We start from the raw sequence: 24,278 nt of genomic DNA on the forward strand, positions 1-24,278 counted from the left end.
CTGGGCTGTGCTCTCTGCCTTATTACCCTTCATCGTGTGGCTATTTCAGGCCCAATTTAAGAATACAATGCTGTCTGGCTTTGCACATTGACATCCTTTAATTTAAACTGTCTTGTGGGAGAATTAAGAAATTATGGAACAATTATTCGCCCTCAGTTGAAAGCTGGATGACATCCTGAGATTCTTGTACATTAGCCATTTGAATTGATTAAGTCACGTAATTGAATTACACCTTTGCCCCCATAATATCTTGTGGCACATATGTTGGTGGTTCTTGTTGGGAAATGCTTCCATAAAAATAGGAGAGGGGTTGGTATTAGAGATTGACCTGGATATCAAAGAAAACCTCAGAGCGGAGTGGGCTGACACTCTGAGATTCTGTGAGGGAGGTTGATTAACAGAGCAAGTGTTCTATTTGGAGTTGCAATGGAAGTTCACAGATCAAAACTGTATGCATGATACAGTGTACCTCCTTCCTTAATCTCTCTTTGCATTGTCCTTGAACATTCGGCTTCAGTGGCTGGCATTCATTCTCAAGGCTTTTTCTAACATCTCCCATGGACAAAAAAACTGGGTTTTGGTGTACCTTCCTTTGTCTTACATGGTTTTCCAAATATGCTTCCATTAGAGTAGCTACCACAATGCTGACAGGTTTCTTTCACCAGGCGATGAGGCTGGAAACCACGTCCAGCTTACCTAGGTTAGTAATAGCGCTCAATAGGTGTTTGCTGAGCGAGGTTTTATTAGTAAGTCTCCATGGTTTTGTCTCTGTTTCCTTTTGTTTCATGGTGTGAAAGGAGGTAGAATCTGTTAGTAATTTTGTTAGCATCATTCTTAAGTAGGAGTTTTTTCACTACTTGTGTTATTAGACAATTTCATAGAGGGTTTATTAAAGGCCAACTCTATCTGCTTAACACCTATGAGGCGCCTATTATGTACAAAAGCTAGGCTGGATGCTGAGGGGAAAAATTAGCCAAAACATACTTCCTTTTCTTTAGAGGAGCTCAAAATCCAGTGGGGGAATTGAAGAGGTCTGTGCAAGAAATAGCTCTGGTGACTGAGCAAGCACGTAGGAGGCTGTTCCATGGTCTAGGACTCTGAGAAGGGGCCATGGTACATTCCATTTCATTCCTCTCTGAAGTTCGTACTGTCGTTGGTCTGCCCTGTGCCCCCTCCCACATCGTCCATTTTGGAATCCAGCAGAGAGGAAAACTCTTAGACTAATGTCCTGTGGACAGGCTGGATGTGTGCCTTTCATTTAAAAACTCCTCTAAAGGAGAGAGGTTTTAAAGCACTGTTTCCCCTCACCCCACCCCCACACTGACTTCCAACTCTCTATCACACTGTGCAGCATTCTGGATCTTCCTATTCTTTGTCTGTTCTGTGTGGCACAGGAATCTCTCTTTTTAAAGGCTCTTTACGTTTTCTTTACCTTTATCAAAGAACGCTCTTGGAGCTTTAAAACCCAACCACAGCTATCTTCCTGAATATTTCTGTGGGGAAGGGATTAATCAAGCCTGTCAAACACTGAGCTGTAAAACCTTTAATATTTCTAAAAGGTTTAAAGCCAGAATATTTATCACATGCATCATTGAGAATAATCTTTCCTTTTATAGAACAAATTAAATGTTCACTGTAAAATATTGTGGTGATGAGCACAGTGGGTGAAAGACGCATGCAGGGGCCTGATGTGATATTGCAATGGAGATTCTGGTTAAATCTTTCCCTGACATCACCCTGCTAGAAACCACCCATCATCCCCCACACGTCTATTTATATGAATGCTTTATACTGTGGAATCCTAGAATCTTGGTGCTCAAAGGGAAAGGGGCTAGTATTTGTTGAGTGCCTGCTATATCATGCATTGTATCTGCATGCTTTCAGTGGGCTTCCACATTTTAATTTTCTAAACAATCCTTTATAATAGGTACTGGCATATCTGATTTATAGATAAGGAACACTAAGATTCCAAAAGTGAAGGAATTCTCTCAAGATCACATAAATATTTATTTGCAAATCTGGGACTTGACCCTATGCCCGGCTAATTCTTTCCTTCTGTTTATGTGGCAAATGCCTAGCAAATGTTTAGCAGAAGGTAGGTGCCCACTAAAGAGTTGCTAAAGTTATTATGACTGTTAGCATCAAAGTCTCTGGAGATTTTTATTGAAAGATCATTACTCTATAGACAGAGAGACAGTGAATATTGTTGTGCCTGATTCTGGGAATCTGAGATGTCTAACCCAGCAGTAGTGGTAGTGTTCCTTAGGGTAGGGAGAGACTCACTTGGGACTTTTGATTACTATAACTAATACAAACACTGTATTTTGTTGTTTATAAAGTGCATTCATGTGCACAGTCTAATTTAATCTACTCAACAGCTTAGTGAAGTAAAGTCAGCACTACTGCCATTTTACAGGTAGGGAAACTGAGGTACAAAGACATGATAAATCATACCCAGGTCATTCAGCTAGAAGCAACTTGTGCTCCAACTCCATTCTTCTTATTCCAAAGCCACCATCTTTCTGCTAATACTTTAAAACCATTTAGTTATTCCTAAGAATTCAACAAGTAAAACAAAGAGGTTTTTATGTTTTGAAATTTTATTGATATCAAATGTATAAAATTTCAAAAGAGCACTTTAACGACTGTTTTGATACTGGATTTCAATTTAATACATTGATTTGAAGTCTTTTGCAAATGCCATTCTTTTAAAATATCTGAAAGAGTTATATGGTGCTTTGTAAGTATCCATATATAATAAGTTTTTCAGCTTTGTTCAGTTATAATTGGGAAAAAAATATAAAGTTTTCAAGCTTGCAAGGACTTTAGAGTCTGATGACTCTTGTTTTTCGATTAGATAACTGAGGTGTAGACATTGAAAGCAGTGTGACAGAAGCCCAGGCAAAATACTGGGATAACAGAGAACAAAGATACATTCATTCAGATAGGGATGGGTGGTATGAAACCATGGAAGGCTTCACTGAGGAGGTGACTCTTGATGGTGTCTTGAAAGGAGGAGGATTTTAGTAGGGGGAGAAGAGTCAACAAGTGAAGCTAGAACAGAAGAAAAGAATGGCTGTGTATGAAAATGATAACATGATGGTTCTATGGGTGGGGGCCCTTCATGGAAGCTCAAGTTTGTTGTTTCAATATAATTAGTTGTATAATTGCATTCCCAGACTGCCGCACAGGGCTGCACACACATGTAATTAGACCCCCTACCAGCCAGATGGTGTCTTCTGCACACCTCCACTTTAGACCTCCAGTTTTGTAGCAGAGCAGGCAACCAAAAGAGAGGTCCTGGGGCTCGGAATATTTGCAGTTCCAAACTCACCTCTTCTATGAGCATACCTCTCTGTGTTTGCCAAATGTACTAGGTGGGGAAAACAGACAAAAGACTTAGAAGGAGGAACAGCTTTCTCTTCCTAGGTTACTATGAAGACAACAGGCCCATTTCTGGAACTGTTGGGTGGGCGAGATGTTTCACCAGTTTACATTTAGCAAACTGTAATTAGCGTCAGCAGGAGAAGAGAAATGACTGTGTTGGGAAACTCCACTTTCCTCTGCGCAACAGCCTCTGTTCGGAAGGGCTGTTCCCTGCATTTGGGCTTCTGTGATGGGGAAGCAGTGTACAGCTGCCTTATATAGTTGCAATGGGCTTGTTCTGGGCATGAAGCTCTTAACTGCAGCAGGGAACAGAGGCCAATGGATGACCTCTTTGAATGGCACAGTGAATCTTGCTTAGGTGTCAGCTAGGTGGAGTCACTGGGCTCTTGTAAGGTTTCATTCATTCCATAAATATACATAAGCCCACACCCACATAAACCCTACTGTGTGCTGAAAACTAGGCTTGATTTTTGGGAGCTACAGATCCCCACAGGCCTCTGTGAAAGGGCATGCTGGCCAACAGCAGATTAGTGGCTAGATACACAAAGTGCCATCTGAGGCTTCTTAGTTTGGGGACCACTGAGTAAATCAGACACTCACTGTATTCGTTAGGATGAGTAGTGCTAGCTGCCTTAACCAACAACATAATTTTAAAAAGTTCATTATGATACTTAATACAACCATTCAGAAAGCTAGATTTTCCCATCTTATCTGTGTCACCATCATCTTCAACATGTGGCCTCTAAGGTCTCTGAAGATGGGGAAACAGAGAGGAAGATCATACTTGGGAGATGTTCAGGGACCATTTCTGGAAATGGCAGACAGCCTTTCCACCCATATTCCTTTGGCCAGAATTCAGTTATATGGCCCAATTTAATTGTTAGGGGAATGTAAATGTAACTTAGCTATGTGCCCAGGACAAAAATGACATAGATGAAGAGATGTCTGTACTCCCATGTTTATTGTAGCACTGTTCACTATAGCCAAGACAGAATCAACGTAAGTGTTCATCAACAGATGAATGGATAAAAAAATGAGATATAGATACAAAATGGAATAATATTCCACCATAAAAAAGAACAAAATCCTGTCATTCACAGGAAAATGAATAAGCCTGGAGGACATTATATTAAATGAAATAATCCAGGCATAGGAAGACAAACATCACATGTTCTCACTTGTATGTGGGGGCTAAAAAAGCTTATTTTATAGAAGTAGGGAGTAGAGCTTTGGTTACTAGAGGCAGGGAAGGATGGAGGGAGGAGGGAATAGTGAATTTGGTTAATGAATACAATTAACTGAATTTGGTTAAATTACAGCTAGATAAGGAAAAAAGTTCTAGTGTTCTACAGCACTGTAGGGTAGCTGTTGATAATATTTTATTGCATAATTTCAAGTAGAAAGGATTTTGAACATTCCCAACACAAATTAATAATAAATTTTTGAGGTAAGAAATATACTAAATACCCTGACTTGATCATTATACATTGTATGCATGTATCAAAATATCACTCTGTACCCCATAAATATATATAATTATTGTGTCCATCAAAACTAATTTTAAAAAGTGAAACCAACATAGTCTTTTCCTAACATGTTTCATTAAACTCAGTTCCCATTCAAACAAATGCAAGATCATCTAAAAGAATTACCCTTTATTACCATTTTGAGGAACCTTTCCAGGAAAAGTGCTCTTCCAGTGCAGAATGGAACTCAACTGCTGATAATTTAATTAACACAAATTATCTGGAAGTGTCTGAAGTGACTTCATAACTCTTCAGTCCAGAATTCCTCTTATGGTATTTGATCCTAAAATATAAATAACAAAATTTGTGAACAAAAAATGTATTTCCACATTACTTGTAATGTTGACAAAAGGCAAACAACCAAAATTTCCAAAAATAAGAAGATTTTACTGAAGTTCTTCACACTTAAATGATGCAATCATTAAATAAAATATATTTCTAAAGAATTTTTCATGTTGTTATTGACATATGGACATAAAGATAGGCTTCAGAACTGTATATACAACAGGATTCCAATTTTGTTCCAAACATGTTTAGGTGTGTAATTATAGACACCGGAAAAGACTAAAGACAGTGCATTAAGATATTAAGAGGAAACCTCTCTACATAGAAGTATGATAAGGGCTTTTATTTTTCTCTTTATATTTTTTTCTTCTAAATCTGATGCAATGATGAGTATGCGTAGCTTTTGTAACTATAAAAAATAAATCAATTAGGATTTTTAAAAAGTGAAGCAGAATGAAGAATGACTTTGGACTAGGACTGACTCAGGATGAAGAGAATTATCCCAAGTGCTTCAGGTGGGAACAGCTAAAGGGTATGTGTGGGAATGTCCTAGAATTGTGTCAGATCCAGAGAGGGAGCTGCAGGGTGGAGAACAGAGTGTATCATAATGGTCAAGACTTATGCAAACTCAGGGGCCCCACAATAATTCCCTTAGCTGGGACAGAGGGTACAAATCTTTAGTTGGCTTTCAAAACTAGGCAACTGAACTGATTAAATAATTCAAACCTGGGGCAATGGGTTCAAGTCCTGGCTCTTCTAATAACCAACTCTGTGGCTTTGGGCATGTGTCTTTACCACTCTGAACCTCATTTGTAAAAGAAATAATACCTTCCTTATAGTATCACTGTGACACTAAATGTAATCATATTTTCAAGTATTTAACATGTATCTACATATATCTATACATACATATTTACACACGCATATACACACACACACCTAGACCCTTCCCACCAAGCTCGAAGGGGTGCCCTTTGGAATAAAGCCCCTTCCTCACTGCAACTTTTCATAATCCTCTCCATGCTTCATTTCCCATCCCTATCCCTATCCCCATAGTACCATTACTAGCACCACCTGAAGTTTTAGCCCAGAGTCATTTCTTCCCTGTGACCTTCACCTGCAATTTGGAGATATTCCTCTTGAGAAGTTTCTCCTGTCTTCTTTTCTTGGTGAGTTGAGTTTGGCTTCTAAGCAATCGAGGCCCACTCTATGTCCAGCCTGCATGTCAACTAGGAGAAAGGTGAAAAATCCTAAACTGTATGTTCTAAGACAAATATCCAAGCAAAATAATAGAAGGCAAAAGGATTATAGGGTACTATCACATGTATCTGGGTGAGAGAGCACTCAGGCTGTGACACTGCACAATGCTACAGAATCAGGAAAAAGGAAATGCAGCCCAAGACGCTGTGACTTCACACCCTGCTGCTTCAATATGAGGTCCTGAATCATTTCCCCAGTTCTGTCTGAAGCCAGCCTCAACAGATCATCACAACAATCACCTTAAGTGATGAATACATATGTGTGCCAGGTACTGTGCACAAGATTGTCACACCTGGTACATCTGGCTCTTTCATTGCATCATGTTTCTTCAAGTAAGAATTTTGTTTTTCTCCTCTGCTGCCTGCTTTTTTTTCTCCTTCTGGGGACGTCTTTATTTATATGGCTACTAAACTGAGTAAAGGTGCGACAGGAGTTCCTAAGAAGGTACTCTCCAGATGTATTATTATGGTTGCCTATATCATCTTTCCCTGCACAGCTGAAGAGGACAGGTTGGCTGATGATCTTGGCAGGTCCTTGAACATTCAGCCTCAAGGTCTTGACCTTGGTTTAAATAGTGCTCAGTGACTTCTAACGAAAAAGAGCATGAAAGAAAACTGTTCTGTTTCCAGCTTAGAGACTCTCCCAAATTCTAGGCTGGTCACTGATTCATGCTGCCAAGAAGCCTGTTGCTGATTATGCTGGATGCCCCATAAATTAATGAGAGCTGGACTTAGCAGTGACAACGATCGCTGAGTCTGTGGAGCAGAAAATGCAACACTAATATATATGTTTCAGAAATGTCCTTTTGTCTGTATGTTCGGAGGAGAAAGTGCTGATTAGGATCAATTTCATATTGACTTTAAATTTTTCATTTGACCCAGAGCTCTTTTTATTAAGAAATGCACATGAGAACATTTCATCCCAGGCCAACTTGATGGCTTGGAGAATTCCCTTCAGAATACGGCAACCTGGATAGAATTTGAAATGCAGTTCATTCATTTATTCTTTTATTCATCCTTTAATAGTTATTTATTGGGTACCTGCCATGTGCTTAATTCTAAAAACTATGCTAGTCTGTGAGCAAGACACAATCTGCCCTCAAGGAATCTAAAATCTAATGAGCTAGACACACATTAATAAACAATCCTGGCCCAGAGCAGTATGTTTGGTTAGCAGGAAGTGCAGGTATACAGAAGCACAGAGGAAGGACTCCCAGAAGGTATCAGGTACTTAGGAAGCATTTAGTTCATTTAGTTCTTGTTGAAAGAATGAATGAGTTGATGAATGAAAGCATGAGATGGCCCTTGAACTGAGTCGTAGAGCAAGGTAGAAATTGACTAAGCTGAAAAAGAGCTATAATAGCATGTTCAAAGACAGCAAGATGTGATGTTTTAAATATAGCTCAGGTGTGAGGAGAGGCAGGCGGTAGGGCTCCAGGTAGTCCAGAACCAGACATAAGGAACTTGGGTGTTAAGTCACCATCTACCTGTGCAAATAGACATACTTGTAGATGGCAGAGTGGACCCAAGGGACCTTGCACCTCTTCAGAGAGCAGGCATAACCACACAATAAATGACTCATCTGGAGGATTATCTTCAGTGCTTAGTGTGGAGATTCAGTAGGTAGTTGAACTTACCCTCTCTGGACAATTTTCCTGAAGAGGCAGTCCAGTAGAACCAAAGCACTTGCTCTGAGAAAGTTTCAAATCCGGGTTCAACATCTTAAACTAAGCAGTGAATGTTTCTAGAAGCATTTATCCTGCATGCTACAAAGCCCTGCTGTGTCTTCAGTTTTGTCTGAATGTTGGGACCACGTTGTGAAATCTTCTTGTATTTATTGCCTTCCTGCACTCTCCTCAGCTCGTATTTCCCACATTCTTAGTTACTGTCTGTGTGTTTGCTAGTGGTGCAGTTTTGTTCTGTTTTAACCTTGTTTGAACCCCCAAGCCAGTCTGGGAAAACGTGACCATCACTCTTCTGAGCATCTACCTCTGGGACGTGGTCCCGGAGCTTTGACTCACAGGTTAGAAATCTTGTCATGCTCCCCTGAACTTGACTCAATGGCTGCAGTGACCTGGCTGATTTATGGCTGTTTCTTCCTCTGATCTTAGCAAACAGACAGCTGTGATGTATCGGCTTCATTCTACTCACCTGCTGGCACCTTCATGTTTGGTCTAATAGCTTGTTAACTGCTCTGAGGACAGGCACTGCCCTTCCTGGCTACCGTCTAGAGTGGTCTCTATGGCAACTGCATCACATCAGGGATGATGCTCATTCTTCAAGGCTTTCCTTCTCCATTTTTCTCTGGTGGCTTCTGGGTAACCTGTAATGGTTGGAGCCCTGTCTCATCCTGCCAGGAAGCCACTGCTGATTTAAAGCCTTGCGAAGAAACTTAACAAGAACCACTGCTTTCTTCTGGTCTTGTTGCTTGTTCTGTGTTGCACTTGGTCCAGGCCTGCAGGGACTTGTCATCCCTTCTTTATCATCTCTCCTTTTGGTGCTCCTTTTGGTATTGTTCCCAGTCTCTCTCAGAAAGCTTTGACATGGTTTCTCCAGATCTTTCTGCTCATTAATATCATTCAGCAGTCCAATCTGAATCCTGACATTCGGTATGTTCTTTGTTTGCTTCATCCACCTTTGTTTACTCATTCACTCTTCTCTTCAGAAGTGACCCCCAAGCTTTCTGGTCTTCATCTGTACCAAAGAGACTTGTGTCAAAGAGACTCATATAGACTGTTCAGATATATGAAGAAAGGACTGATTTATGTGTGATAGGAGTCTAGAGTGTTCAGTCTGCCGATGGCATTCAGAGTCCAACAATAATACTGTTAATAGCAGTAAATACTATTATATACAGTATTTCTATACAATATCTGTGCATAAATAGTATTATTGTGATAAGAGCTTTACATCTATACAATAATCCTATAAGGTGAGTACTCTTATTGTCCCCATTGTACAGATGAGGAAACTGAGGCACAGAGGGCTAAGAAACATGCTGTAGAGCCCCAGCTATTAAATGGCAGAGCTAGAACTTGAACTCTGACTCCAGAATTTATGCTCTTCAACCCTTTCCTGTACATTGGGCAGTGATATTGTTTTCTGTACATGTGGTCCCACCGCCAGAAATCACTCACTTCTGCAAGGCTAAATTGTACCCATCTACAATGCCAAGATTAAATGCCACCTGCTTTGTGAAACTACTTGGCTTCCTCTACATTCAAGATGTAAATTCATTGGTTCATTCAGCAAACATCAAATGATAGTGATTATAGTTTATTCATTCATCTACTCCAGTACAAAGTTTTTTCAAGTTCTTTCAGTGTTACCATGCTAAGTGCTGTGGCTGTGGTGATGAATAAGGAACAAGCAGACCCTGCTCTCACCCTACTCATTTTTTAAAAAAATAACAAGACAATAAAATATAGAGATAGCTTTATGCATGTAAATATTGATATCTCAGTAATATTTATATATCTCTATGTTTGTCTATCAGTTGATTAATAGATATTAGGGATTTTTTCAATCAATTCCTCCTGCCTGTTCATATGATCAAATTAACCTCCTTAGCTTGACACCTAAGACCCTTCATGATCTGGCCTTAGATTCCTTTACTTAGGAATCTTATCTCAGATTCCTCTACAGTCTCCATCTGGAGACTGAACACTCTAGAGTCCTAATACACATAAGTCAGAACAAGGGGCTCAGTTCTTGCCACCTGTTCTCTAACCATCCACTCCAGACCTAGTCTTCCAGAAAGTGTTTACTCATTGGAAACTATCCAGGCCCAATCACACCATCCTGCTTTGGCTCAGCCTTTTTCTCTACTTCAAGTTCCCTTTTCATACTTCCCATTTCACATTTCTTCTTTTCCAAACCCTTTCCAAACATCAAGTCCAGGTTTAAACATGCCTTCTCTGTGGAACATCCAAAATCATCTTCTTAATCACATTCCCATCAGTGAGGAATTAATCAGTCCTTCCTTTGGGCTCCACAACGCTGACCATAGCCCTCTGGTACAGCACCACCTCCAAACCCAAGGCCAGCTGTCCGTTACATGTTGTTCTCCCAGTGGGGACTATGGACCCCTTGAAGATGAGGAATGGGCCCTATTTCTTGCTGCATTCGGAGAACCAAGCACAGTGACCAGTAGGTAGCTATCTTAGTCCATTTGAGTTGCTGTAACAAAATACCAAAACTTAATAGCTTATAAAGAACAAAAATTTATTTCTCACAGTTCTAAAGGCTGGGAATTCCAAGATCAAGGCTTCAGCAGATTTGGTGTCTGATGAGTGTCTACTTCCTGGTTCATAGATATACCTCTCACTGTGTCTTCACATGGGAGAAGGGATGAGGGGTCTCTTTGGGGCCTCTTCTTATAAGGGCACTAATTCTATTCATAAGGGCTCCACTCCCATGAGCTAATTATGTCCCAGAGTCCCTGCCTCTTAATACCATCACATTGGAAATTAGGTTTTAACATATGAGTTTTGGGGAAACATATACATTCAGATCATAGGAGTGCTAGACTTATATTAACTATTAATAATAATAACTTTTAAAGTATTTGATTGCCGTCTGCATTTGGTATTCTGATAAGCATTTCATTTATTTCATTTTATCATAAGAATCTTTTGATATAGATTATGATATATACTATTGTTAACTCCATTTTACAGATGAGGAAGCCAAGGCTTAGAAACTATGCAATACCTGCTCCAAGTCACAGTCCCCTAAATAGCAGCGTCTGACTGGACACCCTACACTTTGGTGTCTATTGAATGAACAAATGAACTTATACCTTGAGCACAGAAAAAGGAAGTAATCTAGGAGAGCTGTCACTCCTATAGTGTACATACTTTTATACACACATACCCATACATAACCTAAGTTATGTAATTCCGTTTCTGAATATGGAAAAGGAAACCACAGAAGGATTCCATAAAATTCTGATAAAAAAGGCCACTGGTTGCAAGCTGCATATTTTCATTTTTTTATAGAAGTTGTCTTTGTGCTTAGATGAAGCTATTGACAAACCTAGAGTAAAACTGTCTTTTAGATGCTTGTAAGCTAGAAGGGTTAGATGTGGAGTCCGTAAAACCTATTTGGATCCCAGCTTTGCAATGGTTTCTGTGTGACCTTGAGCAAGACACTTAACCTCTCTGAAGTTTAGCATAGTGATTGATCTGCGGGTTCTACAATCTGATGACCTGGTTTAAACAACCCAGCACTAAGCTTACTAGCTGTGTGATCTTCGGAAAGATAATTTCTCTGTGCTTCAGTTTTCCCATTTGTAAAATGGGTACAATACAGTAATAACATTTGCCTCATATGATTGATGTGATAATTAAATAAATCAATTCACTTGAAGGATTTAAAACAGCACCTGATACCCATGAAACTATTATTACCTCTTAGATAGCTATATCTATTTCAGGGGAATGTTGTGAGAAGCAATGAGTAATATATTTTTGACGCACTAAGCCTTCTGAAGGCTTTGACCCAGAACTAGCACAACAACTCTTCCAACACATTCCATTGGTGAGACCCACAGGGCCAGCCAGGACTCAGGGGCTGTGGAAGGTACTAAGCATAGGTGTAAAGGCAGGAGGTGTGGCTCACCAGGGGCCACGAGGGAGCAGATTCCCACAACATCAGAAGACATAATTTGGGCTGTGGATCTAGGTCAGGGTCAATGCGTGGAATGCAGGCAAAGGAGCTCTCAGCAATTTCACCCATCAACATTCATATATTCTACTCACAGAAGAACCCTCAGGCCTCCACTCAGAATCTGTTTCTCATTTTCTACAAAATTCTAACCAAGCATAGTCAATGCTTTCTAAGGCCACAAGAAACCGGAAGAATGCTTGAGAGATAAAACTGATTCTACAGACAGGTGCTGTGGCAACAAAAAAAGGGTGAAAAGTGACAAAAAACAAAATATAAAAAACTATAAGATGAAATAAAATCTTAAAATGAAGAGCAAATGAGGGCATTTAAAACATAGACCACCCTACACACAAAGGTGTATACTTCCCACAGATGACATTTCTGTCATCAGATGTTAGATGGAGAATACACACCCTTATCTTTCCAGTCCCTTCATTGGTCTTGAAGGAGAGGAGGGTGATATTGGTGTTGCTCCTCCAAAGAGGCAGGGATCCTGGTATATCTCATTGACAAGGAAAGCCCATTGCTGGCACTTTTAGGTGCTTTATGATTGTCTGTTAAAGCTCTTGTCAGCCATTTATTGAATGGTGTACTGTTTTGGGGTGCTATACTAAATGCTTTTCAAATATCATGAGAGTCTGCTTTGCAACTGATAAATTCTCTTTGCCAGTGTCAACTCTTTCATCTTTATTAGGATCACCCTCTTTTACAGATTAGAAAATTGAGACTTGGCAAGATGTGAGTTTGTCTAATTGTCCAATTGGGATACAAACTGATATGGTTCTGTCTCCTAGTCCAGTGTCCTTTTTCTGTTCCCCATTCATTCCGGATTATAGTAAATTTTGTCCAAATTATTTACTCACTTAGCACATTTACTGAGTATATGCTGTACGCCTAGCAGAGTCTGGGACCAGCCTCTCCCTCATCATGCTTAGTTATTTTGCTCTTACTATGTACTGTGCATTCTTATATGCATAATATAAATTCATTTTTCACAACAGCTATGTGAGTTCATTACTCCTGCCCATATTACAGATGAGAAAACTAAGCTCAGAGAGGTTAAGCGAATTTTCCAAGATCCTGTAGTGGAAAGTGCTAGAGCTGAGATTCCAATACAAGTCTATGTAATGCCTAAGTCCATTGTCTTTCCACCCATCATATCACAATGCTTCCTCCGTCATTCTCCAATAAAATGGCTTCTCAGTTGTACTCCAGCCATCTCCCCATTATGCTGGCCCCATAACTCTATCCAGCCCCAAGTGCAGAGCCTAGAATGAGACTGAAGATGTGTTGGCACTCACAGGAAGCACCAGAGTTTTCCACAGCAAACACCTAGACATACACATAGGTCTAGGCTAACATTTACTGAGGGGCCTAATATTTAATGTATGCCTCCTGTATGTACCTGGCCTTGCATATGCCACTTAGGTATTGTACATTTCATCCTCATATCAAACTTGCAAGGTAGGTATGATTGCCCCCATTATACAGAGGAGGAAACAGAGGCTCAGAGAGGGTATTTTTCCAAAACTCATCCAATTTTCCTGACTCCAATACATTGTCCAGTCCTCCAGACAGCTTCATAAGGGGTTTGAATCCCACAGAACATATTCTGGGAAGAACTTCATTGAAAGAGACGTAGCCTAAGCTGCACCTTGGAAAACTTCTCATGCAGCCAGGATAAGTATACTGAGAGCCAGTGAGCATGTTATGATAGTTATGATTAGGTTTCCATGTACTTCCCAAATCAGATGTGTAAATATAATCAAGAGCATTTCTCTTTGCAGCATAGACCTCCAACAGATTCTACCCAGCATCCTAGTTCAGAGAGAAGTAATAAATTAGCTCTAATTAGCTTTCCCACATGCTGAAGCAAGTTTCTCTTGTCACCACTTTGCAAACAGGAAAGAGGGAGGCTCCACTGGACTTCTAAGGAGTGTGATCTGTGGTGGTGAGGAGGGTAGCAGGCCTAGTTGGCACGTGATTTTGATTTCTATTACCTTGTGTGGTTGTGGACAAGCCATTTTTACCCTCTGGCCTTCATTTTTTCCTTATGTAAAATGAGGAGCTCAGAGTAGGCTTCTTCTCCTCTTGCACAGAAAGAGTCCATGACTCTACTGTCCTGGAGAATTTTCCAGCTTGAAGTGTCAACTTTGTTTGTGCATGAATAGAGTTATTGAGTATCTTCTATTTATCAGTCATTGACCCTGAAACTGGAGATACAAGGATGAACATTAACTTGATTTTGTCTGTAGGAAACTTCCATTCCAAAGTGAGAATAATAATAACAGCTACTCCTTCCTACATGCCAGGAACTTAGCCATGGCCATTAAATACATAATCTCATTTAATCCCTGCAGGTAATTGTTGTTACCTGCATTTTACCCATGAGGAAATACTCTCAGAGAGGAATGATAAGTCACTTTTCCTTAGTTTTACTGGCAGTAAAGGATGGAACTGTAATTCCAATTCAGAATCTGATCTCTTATCTACTAGATTATATTACCTTGCCCAGAAAGAGTTGGATATCATAAAAGAAACAGAGATAACAAGCCTTAGGGAGGCCAGGGGATAATGAGAGGTATTCCATCTGGGTGACCAGGGATGGCTTTGGTTAAGACCGTGTTTGAACAGAACCTTGAAGGAAAAAAATCTTGAAGGCATCAAGATGCCTTCTGAATACATGAAGATGGAAGAAGAAAAACAGTTTCGGTGGAAGAGTCAAGACACAGAGGCAAGAAAGGAAATCACTGGGCACCAATAAGGAAGAATGTGTTGTGTAGAGGAAGCCTAGCAGAACATGAGCCTGGGCTCTATGCTACATTCATTCAAAGAGCATAAAATACCTACTATGTGTCAGGCACAGTGATAGCCTCTGGGAATAACACTGAGAACAATACAGAGTCCACATCCTCAAGGAACTCAATACTCTGCTGCAGTGGTTCTCAACTGGGGGCAATTTTGCCCCCCAGCTGACCTTTGGAAATGTCTAGAGATAGTTTTGTTTGTGCTGTAAAATATCCTAAAATACACAGGACAGTTCTCCACACCACATAATTGTCTGTCCTAAAAGGTTAGTAACTCGAATGGAATGACAAGACCAGGCCAGCTCATGGGGAATTTTGTAAGCCAGACTGAAAATTGTGCCCATGCCTTTTTCAGATCAGATGGCCTCTGGCAACCAAAATAGCAGAAGTGACAGCAGGAAAATCTTTCCATTGCAAATGACCTCCTAGCACAAAAGAAATCGGTCTAGTTGCTTGAGCAATTTTGTTACAGGCCTGGGACACCCTGAAAATGCTCTTCTACCACCCCTGGTTCAAAAGCACACAGCGCTTATGAGAATATACGGCCCACCAAAAGGAAATGTCAGATGGCTTCTTCCTTATTAATCAAATTAATAGTGCCTCTGCAGAAATTCTGCACAGCTGAGGAATTTATTACAAATTACCTAATCACTTGGTTCTCCCATGAAAAGTAAATAGACTGAACCATGCCTAGCCCTCTCATCCTGAGTATTTCAGTGTACCAGAGCTGGGCCGGAGCCTAGCTACTCAGTTAAACAGTATTTACTGGACCTAGCTAGTGAGTATGCAGTGGAACTTAACTGCATTTGAAAATGCAAGTCCACTTTTCATGGTTATCTCCAGCACAGCGGGTGCCATTCTGCTTTTCTAATGCTGGTTAAGAGGAAAACAGGGATTCATTTGTGGCTATGACTCCAGATGCCAGTCCAAGGAAGAAAAGATAATGACCAGGGCACTCTGCAGCATCACAGAAAGGGCACTTGATTTGCAATCTGGCGTGCTTGTTTGGCTATCACCTCTGTCCTTACCTGTGCAAACTTGGGCAAGCCATTCACTTAACCTCTCTGAACCTCAGTGTCTTTATCTAGAAAAATGGAGAGCCCTGGAATGATTCAGATTAATTGTGGAGAGGCAATGTGGCCACACCTAGCACAAAGCAAGCACTCAGCGAATTGCAGATGATGATGTCGTTTCGTTCTCCCACCCAGATCTGGCTGCAGAGATGTGGGCTGTGGCAAAAAATGAGGATCTGATGTTGCAGTTTAGTTACCTTTTTGTCTATTAAGAGAAGAAGAAAAGGGAAATTCCTTGTAGACTAGCAGCTTCTTAGCAATTCATACAGTTCAGGCAATGTCTCTGGGTCCAGGCAGCGGCTGGCAAGTGAGTTCTTGACATATTGGAGGGAATAGGAAGAAAAATCAATTAAAAGGGCTTTTCAGTGAATGAGGGGTGGCAAACGCCAGGGTTAATCCCAAAGGGAGACCCATATTTCCATAAGAGGCGAGGCCTTCCCTTTAACCTGTTGGCACCACGAGTTGGAGTTTTCCGGGGTAAAGTCCATTACTGGCAATGGGTGTGCCGTGTGTGATTAATGATGGTGGTTACGGGCCAGTTAGCAATGGAGAGCTCCATCCATCTCACTTCATGGAAGCATCACACACCATTTATTGTCTGCAGGCAGGATGTGTTCCTTTGCAATTAGGTAAATGCCTTCTTTCTGAGTAGGCATGGTGATTCCTGCATTAGTGCCCCCATGCCTCTGCCTGACATCCAACAGAAAGGCAAAGGCTGAGAGAGTCCAAGAGGAAATAGGTAGTGACCATGTCCAGTGCTATTTCATGACCTCAGATAAACTTGGCCTAGGAGCTTTCACCTGCTCTCAGATACCTTCTTTCAAGCGGACATTAGGCCCAGGGAATTCATAAATATGATGGCTTTAAAGTCCATTCAAGGGAAAGAAGGAAGGGCACAGCATGTTAAACACAATCCTGTGCTCATTTTCTGCTATTAAAAGAAAGCCTTCAAAACTAATCTTTAAAAAAATAACACCTGTCATTTGTGGAGTGCTTCCTCTGTGCAGACACTGTGCTGCCCTCATAAGAGCTCTCTAAGGCATGCCCGAATCATCTCCATTTACAGTCAGGGCAACTGAGGTGTCAAAAAGAAAAGTAATTTCCTCTAGGTTAGATGGCTGGAAAACACTATGCTGAGACCCACAGTCCTGCTCTAGAATTGTACTCTTCAGTAAGGTGCTGTACTGAAATTCTGTCTCCATAGAAGCACATGAACCAGCACACAAAGAATGACAAACTACAGATACATGGTCTTTAAGAAAACCCACCACACAAGAGAAAACAGAGAGCATTAATTTATCCCATAGTTATTTATTGAAAATCCACTATGGTCAGACATCGTGCTAAGTTCTGGGGATGTAAGTGAATAGGAGAGGTGGTCTGGGAGTTCACCCTGTACCTATGAAGAGGAACGATAACAGTAACAACAGTGACAGCTGCTATAGGTTGGTGCAAAAGTAATTGTGGTTTTTGGCGTTAATGTACAGCTAATACTATACTAATTATTTTGTGTACATTATTGCATTTAGTCTTCATAATCAAGGAAGAATGAGTCATAATTATCCATATTTTATAAATGAAGAAATAGTGGCAAGAAAAGGTTGTGTCCCCACAAAATTCATGTGTTGAAATCCTCTGCTCTCATGAATGGGATCAGTGCCCCTATAAAAGAGACCACAGGGATCTAGCTGGCTCCCTCCACCATGTGAGGACACAACTAGAAGGCACCATCTTTGAATCAGAAAGCTGGCTATCACCAAACACCAAATCTGCTGGCACCTTAATTTTGGATTTCCCAGACCCCAGAATTATAAAAAATATTCTGCTGTTTACAAGTCACCCAGTGTATGGCATTTTGTTATAGCAGCCCATAAGGAATAAGAAAGTTTAAATAACCTGGCCAAGTTTATACAGCCAGTAGGTAGATCTATACTTTGAATTCACACAGTCTAAACTCTAACTTGTGCTTTAAAAATACTGAACAAATAATTACAAATGTGTTGAGATTTCCTGAGAGTATGGCGGCGAGCAGATGGGGATAGTGAGGTGATGATGAGCATTTAGAACAAGAGGGACAAGTGGAGCCTTGGGGGAAGAGGAGAACCAATAATGAAGAAGTGGGAGAGTTTATCATGCCCAGTGAACCTGAAGCACACACCATGTTTGAGACATAAAGGCCAATGTTGCTGGAATGTTGACACCAAGAAGAATGGCATGATCTGAAGTTGGGTGTGTGGGTCAGGGAGACCAACATATTTAGGGCCCAGTGGGCTGAGTTAAATTTCATCATATGGATCTTAAGCAAGAGAGGGAGGGGCTATGCCAGAAATAGCTAATTATCCACCAAAAAGTTGTGGTCTTCATTCTATAAAGTGCGGTTGTCCCTAGGGGCAGCTATCTCAACAAGGACTGCCTTTTCTGGCTCCTCCCTTGTTTCCCAAGTACACGCACATGTTTATTTCTTGCCAAGGAATGTGAATGGATGTGACATGTGTTGTTCCAAGGCTGGGATTTTGAAGAGGCAGATATGACTTTTCTGGGTTCTTTTTACATTTCTACTCCCTGAAAGGAGACATCTGTGAGCCCCTAGGTGATGACCAAGCCACAAGGTGAAAGGAGCCTGCCTGGTTCCCTGAGTCACCATTTGGCACACACCTCCATGTGTGGCACGGGATTTATTTGTGAACAAGAAGTAAACTTCTACAGGGTTAAACTGCTGTCGTACTGAGGTTTATTTGTTACGGTAGCTAGCATTAGGATATCTAATTACAGGGACTTCTTTGGTATTCTAAATATATCTTTATATAGTATGTTCATGGTTTACAAAACATTGTTTCATTACGAATAAACAAGGAGGGGTTGGGTAGAGTGGTTCATGCCTGTAATCCCAGCATTTTGGGATGCTGAGGCAGGAGGATCACTTGAGCCCAGGAGTTCAAAACCAGCCTGGGCAACATAGTGAGACCTTGTGTCTATAATAAAATAAATAAATAAATAAATAAAATTATTTTTAAAATAAGGAAGGAATTAGATACAGTGCACAAATGGTGAGGTTAAGTAACTTACCCGCAATCATACTGCTGGAGTCTTCACAAACCCATGCACCCTCACTGGATACGCATGAGCTCAGGATCAAAAGTCAAATAGTTCTGGTAGATTTAAGGCTCTTCCTCAGCTAATTATTTGCTGTGATTTTTCAGTAACTTACGTAGTTTGTCTCAATTTCTTTAGCTATAAAATGAGAATGACACTAGCACTTGTCTTATGAGGTTGCTCTAAGCATTAAAGCTCATAGTCAAGATCATGGTGCATAGAGAAAGTTTAATGAGATGAAGAAGTTATGTTATTGTTATCACTGCACCATTATGAAAGGACTTACTTTAGACTCCCACCACTACCCCCGTTTCCTAATAGGCCTTGCATTTCTTCTCCAGAAGGGAGTCATCTTCCCCAACATCCACATGGCACATGCTTGATTCACTCAGGTTCCTATTCAAATTGCTCTTCAGAGGACCTTTCACAGACTACCCAATGTCAAATAGGCCCCTGCCTTGCCACCCCCTGCTTACTCTGCTCTCCTTTTTCTTCCTAGCACACATCACCTCCTGATATTGTAGAGTTTTCATGTATGTATTAATGTCCCAGCTCATTCCACTAGAATGGGAGCACTTTGACCGCAGGGATTTTATCTCTTGTTCAGAGCTGTATCTCTGGCATCTAGAATAGTGTCTGGTATAAAGTAGGAGCCCAATACACATTTGATGAGTGAATAAAGGAATACATGATGATTATATAACATGTGAGCTATGTTCCAGGTCCTATATTAACTTCAGTTCTTACTGTTTCTTTTTCTTTGGTGATGCCCTAGTGGGTCATTCATCAATCCAAAACTTGTGTGCAAATTTTAATCTTTTTCTCCTCTTTAAATGCAACCCACTCCACCTCCAGGATCTCTTGTTTCTAATACGCTTCCATAACACCTCTGTTCCTGAGGCAGGAGATCTGTAGCCTTCCCAGAGTGGGTGATGGGCCCTGGCCGCAGTGCCTAGCCATTCCCTGTGGCATTCATCACCAGCACTGTAGAACACACACACTTTCACACCACCCAAGTTGTCAAAGCTTACAGATTAGAATTATTGCTCAGTAAACTTGACTGGACTACAGGGCCATCTTGCTATATGATCACGTTTCCACCAAGATTTGTAAGTTCTGTTGGAATATATTTGATGTATAATAAACTGTATATATTTGAAGTATATAATTCGATGAGTTTTGATACATGTATACACCTGTGAAACCATCACTACATTTAAAATAATACATATATCCATCATAGCCCAAAGTTTTCTTATGTTCCTTTATGATCTAACCCTCCTTATACATCCCCCATACACACACAACTCCCATACCCAGGCAACCACTGGTTTACTTTCTACCACTCCAGTTAGTTTTCATTTTCTAACACTTTATAGAAATTGAATCATACAGTATAAAACATTTGGGTTCTTTCTCTCAGCATAGTCATTATGATTTACATCCACATTGTCAAATGTATTAATAGTTCCTTTTTATTGCTATTTAGTACTTAATTGTCTGGATATACTATAGTGAGTTTGTCCACTCACCTGTTGGACACTTGGAAAGTTTCTAGTTTTTAGCAATTACCACAAAGCTGCTACGGTCATTTGTGCACAAGTCTTCGTGTGGGCATATATTGTAATTTTCCTTGGATAAATACCTGGAAGTGGGATTGTTGGTTTGCATGATAGGTCTATTTTAACTTTTAAAAGTTATTGAACTCATTTCCAAAGAAGTTTTAGCATTTTACACTCCTTCCAGCAGTATGAGAGTCTCAGTGTCCCTGTTTCTTGCCAGCACCTGGTTATTCTGATTAATTTTAGTCAGTTTGGTAGGTTATAGTGGTATCTCATTATGCTTTAGCTTGTAACTTCCTAATAATAAATAAGTGATTTTCAGCATCTTTGAATGTATTTGTCATCTTTATCTCTCCTTTGGTAGAATTCACATTTTTAAAGAGTTATCTTATTTTAGAGTTGTAAGAATATCTAAAAATATTTTGATAATCCAGAAAGAAGTTCTTTGTCAGATAAATCTATTTCAAATATTTTCTCCCAGCCTGTGCCTTGCCTTTTCAATTTCCTTTCCAAGTCCCCTGAGTGGAGCAGTTTTGTTTCATTCTCCCTTCATATTCCTAGAAACAAGAACAAGAACATTGAAAATGTTATGTAATTTCAGTTCAATGATGAGAAAAGCTCTAACTTGAAATACTTCATAGCCACACATGTGAAAGGTGACTGTTTCGTCAATTTACCAATCTGCAAAATCAAGATAATACTATCTATTTCATGAGGCTGTTGTCAGAATGAATAATAGTGAATAAATTACCCAGACCCATGCTTAGCATATGGGAAGATTTCAGTAAGTATTAGCTTGCTTTTATTCTATAATCTTAGGGAACAGAAGTAAGGCCAAAGGGTAGAAATCTTAAAGATTCAGATTGTTTGAATTTAGTGAATTATTTTCCATTGCAGTCCAGTTAATGAAATAAAATAGGTACCCATAGAAGCTGCTGAGCTTCCCATCACTAGGAGCATTTAAGCAGAGAAAACATAACCATGTGAGCGGGTTATAGAAGAGAATATTGCTACCTTGTGAGAAATACTGGACTTCTCGTGTCTCTCCTATTCCTAAAATGGTTTGGTTCTTGGTAGGAGATAATAATGACAATAGCATATCTTCATATTTAATACATATTATATATTATAGTATATATATACATANTACCCATAGAAGCTGCTGAGCTTCCCATCACTAGGAGCATTTAAGCAGAGAAAACATAACCATGTGAGCGGGTTATAGAAGAGAATATTGCTACCTTGTGAGAAATACTGGACTTCTCGTGTCTCTCCTATTCCTAAAAATGGTTTGGTTCTTGGTAGGAGATAATAATGACAATAGCATATCTTCATATTTAATACATATTATATATTATAGTATATATAATACATATTATAAAATATCATATGATACATATATACTATATGTTCTATATAATACTAGTAATTATTGATGATATAATATTGTATGAAGTACTTAAAAACTATTCTGTTATTTAATCATAATGACCCTTTGAGGTAGAGGTAAATATTAGTTCTATTTAATAGATTAGAAAAATGAGCTCAGAGGTGTTAGATAGCTTCCCTAATAGTACATGGCCTGGAAAAGGAGGGCCTTGAATGCAGGTTGGCAATGGACTGAATGTTTCTGTCCTTGTAGAATTCATATGTTTAAATCTTAATCCCAGTGTGATGGTATTTAGAGGCGGGGCCTTTGCCAGGTAATTAGGTCACGAGGGTGGAGCCCTTATGACTGGGATTAGCACCCTTGTAAGAAAAGGCTAGAGAGCTAGCTGCAATGTGTAACCCAGAAAGGGGCCCTTATCAGAATCTGACCATGCTAGCACCCTGATCCCAGGCTTCCAGCCTCCTGAACTGTAAGAAATACATTTCTCTTGTATATAAGCCATCCAGTTTATGGTACTTTGTTATAGCAAGCAAGAAAGTACCATAAACTAAGACAAGGTCTGTCTGAGTAAAGTCCATGCTTATAGCCCAGGTGCCCTGTGGCCTGTGAGCCCCTGCTTACTCATAGCTATGGGCAAGTGTTGCTGAAACAAACTTTTCTCCAACACCTGTGTCTCTCTATTCTCTCGCCTCCCCCACCCTTGGCTATAGTGTGTCTCTGAGTCAGTGAGAATGAGTATTTAGGTCTTGGTCCACAGCTGCAGAATTCCACTGCTGTTGGCTCAACAGGTCACCCCGTGAAGTGGCCAAAAACCAAGGCTGCCATGCCTGAGGTCAACTACCCAACTCGCTCTCCACCTGGCACTACCAGCTGGATCTCAGCTTCTTGAAGAAATGACATTGACCATCTCCAGTTGGAATAGGTCTTCCCTGGGCTTTTCCTTCTGGCCTACAGAGTGTTTATTTGTTTTGGAAGGCCTCAAAAGTGGCAGCTTTCTCATCACACAGCAGGATGGAATGTCCCCATTTGGTGCCTGTCCATCCAGCCCACAATATTTATGCTGTTATTGCAAAGCTGTTGGCCCCTTAGATCCTAATCATCCAAAGATACTTTCGTGGCTTCTTAAAAAAGTAGGCCTGTTCTTCTGCAAGCAAGTGTCTGCCTCACTGCCATCCTGATTACCAGCTCCTGTTGGCAAAAGAACCATTATGATGTGAACCAGATTGTACCAAACAGACGTTACCTAGCAACCAGCGGGAGCCACCAGGATTCATCCTTGTGTTCCAAACACTGTGTGGAATTCCTTAAGCATCTTGGACACGATGGAGACTAAAAGCATGCCATGAGGGAGCCTTAAGAGAATGGCTTTGGAGTCAGGCACACTACGCAGTCTTGACTCTCAGTGACTACTGTGATCTTGGGCAAGTTACATAACTCTTCGAGCCTCAATTTCCTAACCTAGGAAATGGAGAACAATAATAGCACTTATTTCATACGAGGGTCTCAAATGTAATATATGATGGAAAGAATAATCTTTCATATTAAGTAGGCATTCAACAAATGTTAGTTCCCTTGAAAATACAATTTTTTTCTATGTGTTACATTTGTGAAAGACACAAACCCAAGCATCCAAAGGACCAGGATCCAGTTACCCATATCCTATATTAGTAATTCACTGTGTCCTTAAGGAGGTCTCTTAACCTCTCTTTGGTTTATTTTCCTCATCTATACCATGGGGACAATAATAAGTGTTGTTCAGGAGCCCACATGAAATTAGGGATATGAAAAAGCTCTGAAGATCAGAACACAAATGCAAGAGGTGACCTAAGTCTATTGCTGGTAGTATTTTCACTTGAGAGGAAGTTAGCAACACTGGGAGGCTTACTAGAGGTCTTTGTCTCATAATAGCTTTTACCTTCATCCAGGTATAGTCCTGGTATTCATATTGGTGCAAGAGATATTTGAAATACATTGAAGTCCATGTGTTCCTCACTCCCTTATTTTTTTCACTTCCATCTGTCTGTTGATTTCAGGAAATGTATTCCATCTCAGATACCAAGAGACCCATTATCAGGAAAGATGAAAGGGTTTCAGGGGATGTAGTTAAACTAGTTAGTCTGGAAAAATTAAAGGGCAGAACCACCCAAAGAATGAATAAGAATTAGACAGCATTGCACAAAGTTCTCAGATTTTGAAGTGAGGTAAAGATAGGTTCAAGTCCTCCTG

General features: G+C 40.2%; 1 protein-coding gene and 1 long non-coding RNA gene across 2 annotated transcripts in view; one reads left to right on the top strand and one right to left on the bottom strand.

Moving 5' to 3' along the window:
* The window catches only part of DAB1 (DAB adaptor protein 1), a 1,277,266-nt gene that overhangs the window by 370,038 nt on the left and 882,950 nt on the right, over positions 1-24,278 (top strand). The gene's annotated exons all lie outside the window — the stretch shown is intronic.
* LOC108532929 (uncharacterized) lies at positions 5,047-23,286 on the bottom strand. Its single transcript, XR_001886593.1, has 7 exons — positions 22,957-23,286; positions 20,633-21,219; positions 19,074-19,238; positions 16,205-16,321; positions 14,128-14,340; positions 6,316-6,427; positions 5,047-5,196 (listed from the first exon to the last, which is right to left on the bottom strand). It is a non-coding gene; the product is annotated as an uncharacterized LOC108532929 (long non-coding RNA).

The sequence above is a fragment of the Rhinopithecus bieti genome, unplaced genomic scaffold (genome assembly GCF_001698545.2).
Source record: "Rhinopithecus bieti isolate Rb0 unplaced genomic scaffold, ASM169854v2 scaffold_6380, whole genome shotgun sequence".
Taxonomy (NCBI): domain Eukaryota; kingdom Metazoa; phylum Chordata; class Mammalia; order Primates; family Cercopithecidae; genus Rhinopithecus; species Rhinopithecus bieti.